General features: G+C 36.3%; 1 protein-coding gene across 7 annotated transcripts in view; it reads right to left on the minus strand.

The window, feature by feature from the left end:
• The window catches only part of SOX6 (SRY-box transcription factor 6), a 393,141-nt gene that overhangs the window by 302,601 nt on the left and 76,127 nt on the right, over positions 1–14,413 (minus strand). For all 7 annotated transcript variants that reach the window (XM_072337682.1, XM_072337688.1, XM_072337687.1 and 4 more), the window contains one exon: positions 2,228–2,298. The gene's annotated coding sequence lies outside the window, so the exon portion shown is untranslated. The remainder of the gene's footprint in view (positions 1–2,227; positions 2,299–14,413) is intronic.

A 14,413-nucleotide genomic window follows, 5' to 3' on the forward strand; every position in this document is an offset into this window, starting at 1 on the left:
TCATTTAATAGTTATTTCATAGAGTTATTTGCTTCGTTTCTTTGGTAAGAACACTGGACATGTTTCAGCTCTGATGGTCACAATATGCTAGATGTTTTAAAAAACTTAAAATTCTTCTGCAAAAGGCAATGTACAGTTGTGTGATAATAGTCCATATTGCTCAGTACAGTTTAGCTACTTATTTGGTTGATCTAAACACAAACATTGTTTTAAAAGAGCATTTCATGTTAATTTTTTTTTTTTCCAGTTCTCACTGGAAAACTTTTTTGTAAACCAAGACAGGCAAGATTCAGATCAGGAGTCTATATAAAACTACCAGAGGATGCCCAAAGGAGGGCAACAAAAATGGTGAAGAGTCTGGAGGGCAAGAAATAAGAGGAGTGGCTGAGGCCCATTGGTCTGCTCAGTCCAGAGCAGAGGAACTGAGGTGAGGGGAGGCCACATGGCTGAGCTCTGCTCTCTGGTAACAGTGACAGGGCCCAAAGGAATGGCATGGAGCTGTGTCAGGGGAGGGGTAGGGTGAGTGTTAGGAAAAGATTCTACACCAGAGGGTGTTCAGGCACTGGAACAGGCTCCTAAGTACAGTAGTCATGGTGCCAAGCTGCCAGAGTTTAAGGAGCACTGGACAATGCTCAGACATAGGGTTTGCAATTGGGGTGGTCAGGTGTGGTGCTAGGAGTTGGACTTAATGATCCTTGTAAGGTCCTTTCCAACACAGTTCATTCTATAATACTATAATACAATTACTGAAGCACTTTGTAAGTTCACGCTACTACATGAGCATAAATTAAACAATACTTACATCTTCTCATCCAATTAGCCTGTTAAGCAGGTGTTAATCATGAATCTACTACAGTATTTATTCCATTGCTTTGACTAGAAGGCATGCTGATTATTGAAGTATAAATAGGCATTGTTTATATTCACTGATACATTACTGTTTCCATTCATAGACGAGAAAAAGTGAGGCACAGAAAAGCCTATGTGATGGCTTGAAAAAACCACATAGTGGCAAAGCCAGGAAAAGTTGCATAAAATTCCTCCCGGTCTATTTGGTAATCATCCCATAACTTTATGCTGCCATCTCAAATCTTTCTTTTTTTCCCCAGAGGTTATACTCTTAAAAAGATATTTTATTTGATAACAATATTTTCTTTAAATGTGACTGACAATGTTCACTAAAAAGATGTACATGTCAACTGACCTACAAATTAAGGAAAACTACAAATATAATAGTGAAACCACATACAAAAATAAACATCTGTAAAGAGGAAGGGTCAGTACAAATTGAACACATTTCCATATTGAGAGGAGAAACAGCCATATTTTTCCCTGATGAATGTAGTTCTGTGAACATCTTTTTTTCCCCACAGATGATTGAATAAATATTTATTCATAAACTATATTTGCGACTTAAGAGAACAGGCTGCGTAGATTGGTTTCATTTATACTACATCATATAAGAGGTATTGCAATAATTTATATCATGCCAAGTCTAAGTCCCATTAGATTTTCCTTATTATACTTGACTAAGACTGAAGACTATCCAAAACAGCAATTCTGAAAGCTTTCTATTCATTGTATAAATAAGTGTCTTACTCTCATATCCTCTCCCATAACTTTCCCTTTCTCAAAGCATTTATGCAAAGAACTAGTCCCATTTACTTTATTTGAACTTGGGCATATGCTAAACCATATTCTTGGGCCATGGCCTAAATGACTGCACTCTCGGTCATTTTGCTATGACCATAAAGGTCAGCTTTCTCCAGTTTCATTATAAATACATTCCCAATTCAACAGATACCAGTTGTTCTAGTATTTCCTCCATCAACCCATGTAAGTTTTCCTCTAAAAGTCCTGTCAGTCTTGAATCACAGTCTCAGTTCACTTCCAGAAACAATTTGCATCACAACAGCAAGATGCACTGATATTGCCATCAACAGTTGTAACTGATGCGTTGTACTCTCATGAGTATTATAAAAAGAGATGAAATGAAGCTTGAAATAATGTGAATATGCATTGTCAAGTATCTGTAGCCCTTGTAAACAAGCTTAAGCTGCTAGAAGAAACAAACTACAAAAGGTTTGCAAATAGTGAAGTACATTTCTTAATAAAAGAAGAATTTAAAACTACGACATTACAATAAATAGTTTTAAATAGTTTCCATTTGTTGTGTTGAGACAGTATCAGAAAGACACACACAGCAGGAAAATTATTCAATACTTACAAATACACAAGAAAATCAGGCCCAGCTCCCAGAAATCACTGGTAGGTTGCTTTTGAATTCATGAAACTGTCCTGAGAATACAAAAGGGGGGGGGAGAAAGAAAAAAAAAAAAAAATTAAGAAACAAAAGAAAGTGCAGAACTGATGTTACCTTTTTTTATTATAGAATAATTATGATCTTTAACTATGTACTAAATAAAGCAGCACATAATACTGTTGTGACTATTTCAGCCAAGTAATTTACACAGAAGCTGTTTCCAGGAAGCCAATACCAAGAGAAACAATTATTTCATTGTTCTACACCTCACACCATAGCAACCCAGTCCATTGCAGCTTATAGAAACTGTCATAAATGCAAACATGGTTATCTTTTAATAAGAGAAATAGTGTTGAGGCTTTCTTTGGATTACTGTTGTTGTTGTTGTTTTCTTTAGCATGTTACAGAACATTCGTTACACTTTAAAAGTATTTTGTTAGCAGCATTTTGCAGCTTGACAGGTTTAAAATACTACAGCTGGGGCATTTTTCACTGGTACCCATCTGGGACAAAATTTATACAGAAAGACAGACTGACAATTTTGTTCTGGTATGGTCTAGATCCCAGTCAGAAGTTTAATCTAAGTACAATGTGTTCACTATAAGGCATGATTAAATCCAACATTCTTTTTCCTGCGTACCTCTCAGTTCTAGCTGGAAAGGTAGCAGATGCAACTCAAACCCACAGAGCTCGCCTTATAAAATTCTTTAACTAGCACAATGACTCACTTTATGCCTCTAAATATCCACGGTTTCCTCTCTCCAGAACCCCCATGCATTAGAAGGTAGTTCAGTAGTTTATTTTTATTGTTTGGTCTACATACAGCACATTTTTAGTTCTTAGGAAAACAAAGAAACTTTGTTGCAGAGCCCTTGTTTTCTTTCCAAAATGTGAGGATGGATATGGGTAACATTAAACTGAAAATAGTAATGGATCCTGGGCAACTAGTTTAGGTCAAAACCTTTTTGTTCTCCAGAAGCTATCTGATTAATTTGCAGTTCATAAAACAGTGGGTGTAAGCTTAGTTTAAAAACATGTAACTATATTTAAGATGAAATCATCACTTTTATTAGCCTCCGGTAATCTTTAAGAAACACCTTCCCACAACATTTCTGTATCCTAAAGTACACCAGCCAGTACTGCACATTGCCTAGAGACAAGGAGAAAATACCAAACTTATCTTGATGTAGAATATCCTCCTTATTTCATACACCCACCCTGAAGTGCATATTATTCATTCCGACCTAGCCTTCCCCCACCCCAAAAGTACACATTTAATTGTGTCTTCTCTCCTGTAATACCAACAGAAAGTCACCAAATCTCATTTGCTGTATCAATGCTGTGTTATTATATATTTTAAAAGCAAGCCTGAATCTCATTATCAGCTGATTTATGCCATTAGTGTGCTTTGGAGCCACCAATTAAACAAGGACAGTGGTTCATAAGGTCACAGTTAATTAATCTGAAAGAGTATAAATACACTTTAATGCACACCACCTCATGCAGAGAATTTCGGAACAAAGCACCAAACCTTTATTCTGTACAAGCAATTAGGGGGAGAGGTTAAATATACAAAATATGAAATTTTGCTCTAGCATTCTGTTAACCTACCAGGAAAAAGTTTCATATGGTAAAAAAAAATCTTGCAGAATAAGACATTTGTGAAGCCTTGGTTCTTAGGGCAACAATGTGAGTAAGACACAGAGAACAGGGCTAACCATCCTCACGTGACTGTGAGCAAATTAGGGTTTTGTGTTCAGATAACACCTTGGAACTGGGAACTTACTATACAGTCAGTCAATGGGGAATAAAACAAAACCCAGACCCTAAAATCCCAATCTTCTCAAAATAGAATAATATGAGCAAAACTTGTACTTAGTACACCATAAAAAATAATAAATCAAAAATTACTTCTTCTTCAGCCACATTTCCTTGGTAAAGGTAATGATACAGTGCATTACATATAGGGCATTCAAAAGAAATCAAGAGTTCAGTGATAGTAGTATTCTGCAAACACAACCAGAGCATTAGTAAAATTACATAAATACAAATTGATCAGAAAATTATTGAAAATTCAAGTATAAGGTACCTAGGGGATAGAAGGAGGAAAATGACACCTGTTTTTCACTATTTTGACTCATTTTACATTGCATGGTTTCTGGCTCAAAAAAACAAACAAACAAACAAACAGCACTGCTAAAACAGACCAAGAAATCATCAGTCATAATTAAATGAATAAGTTGCTCTTTTCTTCCCTCCTCTCTTCTATACCTGTAGTTCTAATATTCCATAATGAGCCTTGCATTGTTTGTTTGTTTTATTTTAGGTTTCCCTTTTTTAAGCTCCATGTAAAAAGCCTCATTTCCATCAAACACTAACATCAAGAAGTTTAATACAAAACTTCCATTAGCTGTATCCTATGCAATCTATGTGGATGACTAACAGTGTACAGTCCCTGTGATTGATAAAAGACCTGCATTATGTTTTTTTAAAGCTTTTGAGAGGCCAGCTTCCACTGTAGTTAAGAAGAAAGACCTAGCCTTTTCAGAAGACTAGTCCATATTCTATTGGCTTAATCTGTTTTTGCTTTCACTTTTGATGTTTCCAAGCGACCACACAGGTGAACAGCTATTGCAGAAATATATACAAAAATACAGTGATTTTTTTTAGAAGTATTCTGTTGATTCAGTTGGTACAAGTCCCATCAGAAAATTCAGGCAGGCATTTTGCAGTCAGAACGCTCTCAGAACATTCTCAGTACCTGCAGCTATTTTACATGCTTGTTTGGAAAGCTTCTTGCACCTTTATCCCACAATAAAGTGGAAAAGGAAAGCTGTAAGAGCACATCATGCCCCAATTTCAGGTGCTTTTTGCTCATCTTGCAAATACATATTGAGACCAAGAGAATCCTGTACATGCATGCTGATGTTCTTAAACTGCTACAAACCAAGGAAAATTCCAAAAATATTGGAATTTATTTGCTTATGAAGTTGGTTATAAAATAGTTCTCTTTCTTCCTAAACACTGTCAGCATTAATGATTCCAAGAGATTTTAGTTTTCTTAATATTTTGCTACTTCATGAAATATATATATATATACACTAATTCCATAGATACAGGTAGCCTGTATTTTTTTGTGCACAAAAGTGAACATGAATGGAGACTGCAAGTAAAAAATGGAAGCAGTTATTTAGTAAAAAGCATGGCATCGTGTTATATCATTTGAGAATGTGGCCTATCATTGTGGGCTTTTGGGACTAAAATACGTACTGTATCATTCAACAACTGTTAAAAAACTATTTTCAGAATTATAGCATGATGTGAAATGAGAATAAAGAATAATACAGAAATGAAGTTACACATTCAGGGCCTGAATAGTCACAATTTCACACACCAAATGTGCAAATTTCACAATTAAAACAACATTAATGATCTGTAGGCTCATAGCCACAATCACAAAAATGAAGGGGCAGAAGGTTGATTATGATGAAACCTTTTGAGTTGGATTTCTGCAAATTTTACTTAATTGAGCGAAAGGGCACAGTTGCAAGACTAGTCATTGAAGGCTGATTTACCTTTACACATAGAAACATCTCCATACACAATCATTTTGAGATAGGAAAGAAACCAAACTACTATAGATGAGAGTTGCTACAGAAGATATGAGACAGATCCTGTTGTTGTCCTTTCTTGTCACTTCTTCTCAGTGGCCTAGGATTGTATTTTACTGCCCTTGCTCTCTTCTTAAATTGTTTACTCTCTTACGCTCCATTCATTATCACAAAAAAATTTCACTTTGCATTTTATACTACTCTCAGAATTTATCCTCATTCAGATTCTCGTACCCTGCAACAGAGATTCCAGCCAAATGATCCAGCAAAGGAGGAATCAGAGCATATTATCTGTTCCAGCACTGGTCTTTTTGAAACATTGCAACACTGTGAGGAAACAAAAAGAATATGGTGCACGAGGTAAACACTGGCCAGGACTGAACTCAGATCTCTAGACTCAGTCACTTCTTTGCTACAGGTTTTCTTCACAACCTTCAGCAAAGGACATTCTCCATGATTTCTACTTCCTTATTCATAAGAAGGAATTAGTATTCCTTTCTTCTGTAAGAGCAACGCACTACCCTTCTACGTATCAGAAGCTGTCATGTAATTAATTATTACAGAAATTAGGCTTACAAAAAACACCTTAAATAGGCTTGCAACTTCACAGTTGCTTTGCAGGGAGATGTGAGCTCACTCTGCCCACACTATGTCTGGCCACAAACCCACTCTAATCCAGTTTAGCTATGGTTAGCACTTACGTAAACTACACGAATTCCAGTTTAGAGCAACCTCACATCTGTCTACAAAAAGCATGTTGACATACGCATACAATAGACGGTGCTTCTGTAAACAGCCTCTTAAAAAAGGAACACCAGAAGCATCACTATTTCTGCCAAAGCCCGCAGTGTGGTTCACAAGAGAGTTGTTCCATTGTCCCTCCAAAAGGGCATCACTCAGTAGTGACATGTGACCTTACAGTATTATATTAAATAACTGTAATAAATGCAATATTATATTAAATAATATTAAGCACCTTTAGCGATCCCTTCAGTAAAGAAATATGCATTTGAAAAATGCACATTATGTATTCAATGGGCAGCTCATGAAGGTTTCTCTGCTGTATCCTTGCATATCCAAATCCAATCACTACAGGACCCAAGCGCAGAATACAAAATAAAGGTCCATTGGCTGAGAACAAAAAAAAGCAAAAAAAAACTGTTCCTGTTCAACAACTAATTGAAATGTATTATCACACCTGCCACTAAAATTATGAGAGTTGCTCCAAAAGTAATGCTTTCTATTTCCTATTTTGTTATGTTGGCTCACAATGTCAGAGGCAGATGTTGGTATGACAGTAGAGGCTGAACCTTCCCACCAATACCCCATCACATGTTGTTACGATGTGACAGCTGGCAGCAGAGGGGCAGTCTCACAATGGCATCTGACATGAAGGTGCAGATGAAGCAAAGGTGGGGAACTCAGTTTCTCCATGTAGAAAAAAATTGCTCCCACTGACATTCACCAATGCTTGCTGGACCAAAAAGAGGATGTGAGCACACTGATACAGTGGGTGGTGTGCTTCAGCAGCTGCAAGAACTACAGTGGATCATCTCCCATTGGTGCAGATTTTCATGAACATGGCATGCAGGGCATTGCTCATTGCTTGTGAAAATGCATACCTAATGGTGACTACATCGAAAAGTGGAGTTTTGAAGCTGGGAGTTCGCTTGACCAAATAGTGTTACTGTTCTCTTTATTATAGTTCCCATGGGAATAATTAAGAGTCACTACTTATGGAGTGACATACATCCCCTTGAAAGTGCCAAAAATATGTATTTCTTTCATTTTCAGGATGAATTAGATAAGTATTTATTCTTTTACATTGTAGGTAGATAACTAGCATAGATCTGATAAGCTTTATACCCACGCTTTCAAGTAAATAAGAGCCACAAGTTATATACCACACTATGTGGAAGGCTGAAGGGAGAAGTAGTCCACCTCTAATTCATGGGTTCGAGATAGCAAAAAGCCTCCATGATAGCCCAAGGTATGCTGGTAAGTGCAGCATTAATTCACTATGCCCACTCCAAAAGGAGCTATGACACTTTGGAAATTTTTGTGAGCTACATGCTATTTTAATAGCCACATGTTGGGTCATTCCTAATCAATTTAAAGAAAACAGAAAGCTTTCAGAATAGTTCTGTTTCTGTAGCATGTATAGATCCACACGCTGAAGGCAATGCAAGGCAAATTAAGCCCAGACCAAGAGTTAGAGCATTACAAGCCCAGAGAAATACAGCTTGTGATCCCAGTACCAGGGCCTCTTTCAGTGCATGGTACCGTTAGGATACATCAAATCCAGAGTTTCACAGCAAATGCAAACTGCACTTGGAAGCAGCATTTTGCAGAGGACATGCCTTTAAGATGGCACCCAGTATCACCCTTCAAAAGCTTACGTTTGCCACGCAATCATTGAAATCAAAGACAGAAGGGCCACAGCTGCAGTTCTGGCATTGAGCTGCAATGTAACATTTAACAAATTTTCACTCCTTTCTCTCCCAGTGCCTTAAAGGTACTTTCACTGCTTGGAATGATAGCTTTTTAATCCCTTCCTATGTGCATACAGGGACTCGCCACTGTAACAGGGCCTCAGGGCACTACTGTAATACAATCCCAAATGAGTTCTCTGGATACAACTTTAATACGAAAATAATAATAATATTATGCAATAAACAAAAACGTTGTTATGTAAAACCGTGTTACATAAGAAAATAACACATACTACATTGATATACTTTTTCTTAAAAACAATGGAATTAAAATTAACAATCAACTGTTTGCAGGTTTTGGCTCCTTTTCTCTCTCGACAATGTAACATATGTCAGGTTTCCTACTACTGCATATTCAGGACACTGTTTAAAGTAAGTTTACTGAAGAACTGGCTTACTTTCTTTAAAAGAGGGTACATTCTTACAGCTCAGCTGCCTTACAGAAAAGGACAGTATAAATAGAATGAAATACTACTCAACCTGTAATTTAGCATACGGTTAAATCTCTTCAATGAATTCCATGAGCTCTGGATTGGTCTAATTGAAATTGAATTACACAACAGAATGGAATCTCATTGATTTGCCTCAAGTTCAAAGTAACTGTATTTACAGATATTCTTTTTTTGCAACTTTTTATATATTCACATCTACTGCTTCTGAATTCCTCTTAGCAAATAAATGGTCTCTTCGGGAAAAAAAAAACAAAAACAAATTCAATGACCAAGTTTCCTTGTCAGACAAAGCATCAAGAATTCTAGAGTAGTAGTCAGTTAAATAACATGGAAGCTTTTGTTTATTGACCAGTACTGCCTAAATTCTGAAGCTGATGCACACAATATGAAAAGAATTTAAGATGCATCTTCAGCATGTTCCTTCAGTGGACTTCAACTTAAACAGCTCTGAAACTGTACTGATGCAAAATTTACCAGGTGCATAAGTGCATAAATTTACACATGCATAAGTAAACTTGTAATAGTAACAAGAAAGCTCTTAAACAGGAAGAAGGCCTCAGGCAAAAAGATCTCTGGGAGGTTCCATGGGGGTATGAAAACGCTAGTTGGAAAAGCCCAGCTTTACCATGCTTTCCAAGAGCTACAAAGACAGCTGAAATGTCCATCTGATATCAGAAATAACAATACTGCATGGGTACACATTACCTCATCCAAAATTCCTATATGAATATAGTATATAGCACTGAGATTTGAAAATCCACAGAAAAATTGGAGATTCAACTTGTCACAACTGAAGAATGCTCAAAAAACAATTAAAAAAAACAAACAAACAAACAAAAAACATAGTGAAGGATCCTTACATTCAGTAGAATATAAAGTAATCAGGTTGGGAGCCATGCAGTCAGCTGCACACCAATTAATGGGTTTTGTTTTTCAATTACAAGACCTGAAGACTATTTGCCTTCAGGTGTACTTCCCAGAATTCCTCTAAAGACAAGACCTCCTTACTGCATAGCTTGTTTTTTGTTGTTGCATTTCTGAAATGTTGAAACATAACAGTTAAAGCCTACGTTGGTTTTTTTTGTTGTTTGTTTGTTTGTTTTTTGTTTTGTTTTGTTTTTAATTTAAAAGATCTCAAATACCAACTTCCCCCTCTTAGCTCTGATTTTCAGATTTCATTTCTCCTGACACTAAAGCAAGAGAAAAAGAGGCCCACATGTTCTCACTTTAATTTCACTTTAGAAGAACAACACTTATTTCTTCAAGGATTTGTTTGGTCAGTTAGAATTCCAACTTACATACAGATGCTCACTTAGAAAACAGTTCTCCAAGTATGCACCAGAGTGCCAGCAGTGAAGAAGTAGCTTTGCACTCTGCCCAAGACATCATCCTACTTGTAATTATTTACAATAATCAGTCCCAAATGCAAATAATTCTCATCCATCAGAAAAAAAAAAAAAATTACACATGTAAAAGACTGAGCAAACTTACCCCACCAAACCCTCAAAATAAAAACTCAGCCTTCCTTCAGTGTTTCCTCAGTTAAAATAATAATAATAAGAAGAAGGTTTGAGTACACTGTGAAACAAAAATTCACCCTCAATAGTAAAGTTTATAAAAATTCAAGCTTTGGAGAATTAAGCAGGTGAAGCTTTATTTGCTACTGAATTTCACTTACAGCATCTCTTTCAAAACTGTATATGTTCTTGTTGCTCATAAAGATTTTAATTTCTTTTTTTCCTTCAATATTCACCTCCGCAAGACAGCTTGAAACCAGAACCGATTCATGTTCAGAGATAAAAATCTCTGCAGGCAGTATGGCCCATGGAATAAAGTACACACTCACTCCTAGCATCAGTTTACATCAAGGATACTAACAGTGAAGCAGGCTAAAATGCTAAAGCATTGCCTTCTGTCAGTTCATAAAGATCAGTCTCACATTCATAGCCTGTTTCTTTTTCTACAGTGTGTATAGAGATCACACATGAGCAAACTGTTGATCTTGGAGCCAGAGGTGCCCTACACTTCAGGACAAACTGTCCTAAATGAAAAATGTGAAGTCAAGTTTGAGAGATGAGTTTTGTTTTCCACATGCTGAAAATTATTTGAGCAATAATTTCTTAGCCTTTTTAGTTAGTCATAGAAAATCATTTCTCCAGGCACTTAGTAGCATCGCTCCATATTTATGTGCCTCAGGCTATCTGCACCTGTCCTCAGCATGATACTGACAGGTAGCAATGCAAAGCTGATGGCTAGAGGGGCGGCTACTAGGTGCTTTGCCTGAGATATCTCAGAAATGTATATGGGATACTGATTTGGGGGTAAACACACAGAAACAAAATTGGCATTAATTTGGAGAGCAAAGCTAAAAATTTTCACCAAATTAGCTCATCAACCTGATAGGTCTTATTGTAAGATCTAATCAATGGTTTAATCAAACAAGAGAAAATGAAGGAGGAAAGAAAAAAAATCCAGGGAATAACTTGCACTTCCTCAGAAAGTTCTTTAGGAAGCGCTTCAGTGCTAAATGAAGTTGCTATTGCTGTGGAATTTTAGGGTGTTGCTTCTCCGTTTTCTTTTTAACAAACACCAGAGTGAACATTACAGCAACATCTATTGGAAATTATCAGAGCACAAGTTGTAACTACTCCCAAGCAGCTGTAAAGTATGTACACTTTTTGTTTGGGCTTTTTTCTGTGTAAGATTTTCTGATTTTTCCGTTATACTTAAACTCTGCGTACTTTGCCTATTTGAGCAACAAGTACCTCTTTCTAGAATATACATTCCTTGGTATGCAGCTTAGAGTTAACTGGTTGTTTATGAGGATAAAACTCTGGGGGAAAACAAGAAAAGATAATTCATTGAAAGGTCAAACGTGACTATTACTGCACAGAAGAATCTGTTAGGTACCTACGCAGCTTCTCCAGACAAAACTTTCCAAGTACCTCGGAGGGCAGTAAATAATTAAGAATACTACAGCTGAACAGTATTTTCCTTTTCAAAAGAGGGCCACAGTTTGTACAAAATTCAGCTCAAAATTTGAGGATCTAAGACAGAGATCAAGTAATACACGCATCTAATACTAACAGCCTATACTGAAGCTATCTGTGTAATCAGGCAACACCTTAATGCCAAGTCTCCTCTTCAAAAGAGATCAGGAGCAGCAAAATCCCAGCCTAGGTCACGAAGATCTTTGCAAACAATAAGTAAAGATAGTGTTAAAATACTTAAAAGGTCATAAAAAAATTACATTACTGTCTCAGACAAATCCTCTCTGTAAGCATGCTGATTTTGATTTTTAAGATGAAGTAATCATAAATTGCTTAGGAGTATGTACAAAAATTAGGAGATAATTATATAAAAAAATGTACAAAGTGGCCCAGCGCCAACAAGAGTGTCTCCCATCAATCATACATGATACTCTTCTCAAGACTTCTCCCTACCTGGAGAAGCAGCTGTGCTCAGTAGCAAGTCCCAACAACCTTTAAAGCCTGGTTTTTGCAGACACAGTAAGAGAGTCTGAAAACATGACCTACTAGATGCTTTTAGTTTTGTTCACTGTAATACGACAGCATATGAAACAGGCTTCTCATATTTTATGAAACTCAAATTTCACAAAAAAAAAACAACTCTATAGTTATTATGTGAACTAACAAAGTGAATTCCTTCCTACAGTTGTACTAGTTCGATCCTGCAGAAATCGCTAAACATGCATGATGCTAGATGATGGCTATCCTTGGCCTCATTATCTAACTATGCCTTATAAAAGATGTATTTCAACAAGCTGACTCTATTATTACACTGCAGGATATAGTGAAACTTTCACCGATTTCAGTGACAATAGCTGGTAGGGTTTCAGGCAATACTGTTTATGTAAAAGCTGGAAAAAAATACTTCCCAAGATTCTCTACCATCACTAGGATTTAGCAAATCTATCATAGAAATTCTAGGGAAAAAAAAAAAAACAAACAAAAAAAAACACATGCAGGTTGTTTCATTCATATATGTACAAAATCCTCTGATTACAGCACACAAATGACAGGTATGTTGTTATGAGAGTCTGGCTGAAGCGTATTAAAATTGAATGTCCAACATTGCAGAAGTAAATCAATCAACACTTCACTTTAAACCTGTATGGACTTACTTTATGAAAGCAAGTTATGTGGTGCAAGTTATAAAATGTGCTGCCTGCATGACATGCTATTTAGCATTTTTAAATTCCTCCTCTCTTGTGACCTGTCATGTCCCAATTATTTTTACACAAAAATCTTCCAAAAGAGCAAATGGCTCTCCAGTCATCTCATACCATTGTCATTATACACTTGAATTCAAAGAGCAGAAGATGCTCATACTGCAAGAGAATGAGTTAAACTGAGTTAAATATTAACAGAATACTACGGAAATTTAGCATGCCTGAAGAATAAAAGACTGCAAGAACAAAAAACAATATTGCTCATTAAATACTTTTTTCCCCCACTTTAGAAACATAATTTAGTACCCTTTCAACTAAGTGTAAATATTCTGAATTTCACATATTCCCCACAAAGATGTTCTGCAAATTTTGTTCAATAACATGTATAGAAGCACGTTTCTTTCTGTGTCTGAAAATACCTTGTCCTCTCAGATAATGTGTATGCTGCTCAAAGGGCTGATCATTAAGCCTTTGGAGTTTGCCATCCATTAAAACTCGGTGATCCCACCCAAAGTGTTTCATCATCAGAAGCATCTGGTGTTCTTTATGCACAATTACCAAATTACAGTACATATTTTAACTTGGAACTTGCATTTGGTAGACATTCATCATTTTATGAGCAAGAAGACAACATCTTGCTAATGCATGGCCTCAAATGAAAATTACAAGACTATCTTAGCAAGTCCTGCATGCATAGAAGAAAGTAACGTCTTGACTCTTAGCTAATGTACGTGAAAGTGAGGACAAGATACCAACTAGCAGTTTCATGAATCTTCTCTCTATATATTGAACATAATCCAACGGACTAGAGGTAAAATGAATTGCCTTCTTTTGAAACTCCATTTTAAGGCATCTGACTTTGAAATTCAAATTAACCACCAACAAGAAACTAAACTGTTTGAAGTAAAACAAACAAAAACCATTGCACAATAATAATCTCAAGAAAGACCATTTCAAGAATATTTTGCATCAGATTCTTCCACAACATTTACTTTACAGACTCTGCAAATACAGTAATAATATGAGAAACCCCTAAATGCAGGAATGTTTAAAAAGTGAAAGGAGAAGGCAAGAATATGGTTGCACTTGAGTAACACTAGACTCCTTTCAGAACTGTTTCTCAAGAAAATCTACATAAAAGAAAACATGATGAGAACACTGAATACACTTTAAGAACACCCATAAGTTCCCCTTACAGTTTGCCTCTTTTTTTCCTTTAATACTGACTGTGTCAATATTTGTAGCAAAAGATGAAAACATACACGCGGCAATGTTACCCTCAGATTTCTCAGGACAGTATGGATAGCACACAAAAAAAAGCAGAGAGATCATTTAAAGCAATAATTCTCAGATCTCGATATATCGATTATCTTTGTGAGCTCTGAGATCAGGTCTGCATTAAG

The sequence above is a fragment of the Excalfactoria chinensis genome, chromosome 5 (genome assembly GCF_039878825.1).
Source record: "Excalfactoria chinensis isolate bCotChi1 chromosome 5, bCotChi1.hap2, whole genome shotgun sequence".
NCBI lineage: Eukaryota > Metazoa > Chordata > Aves > Galliformes > Phasianidae > Excalfactoria > Excalfactoria chinensis.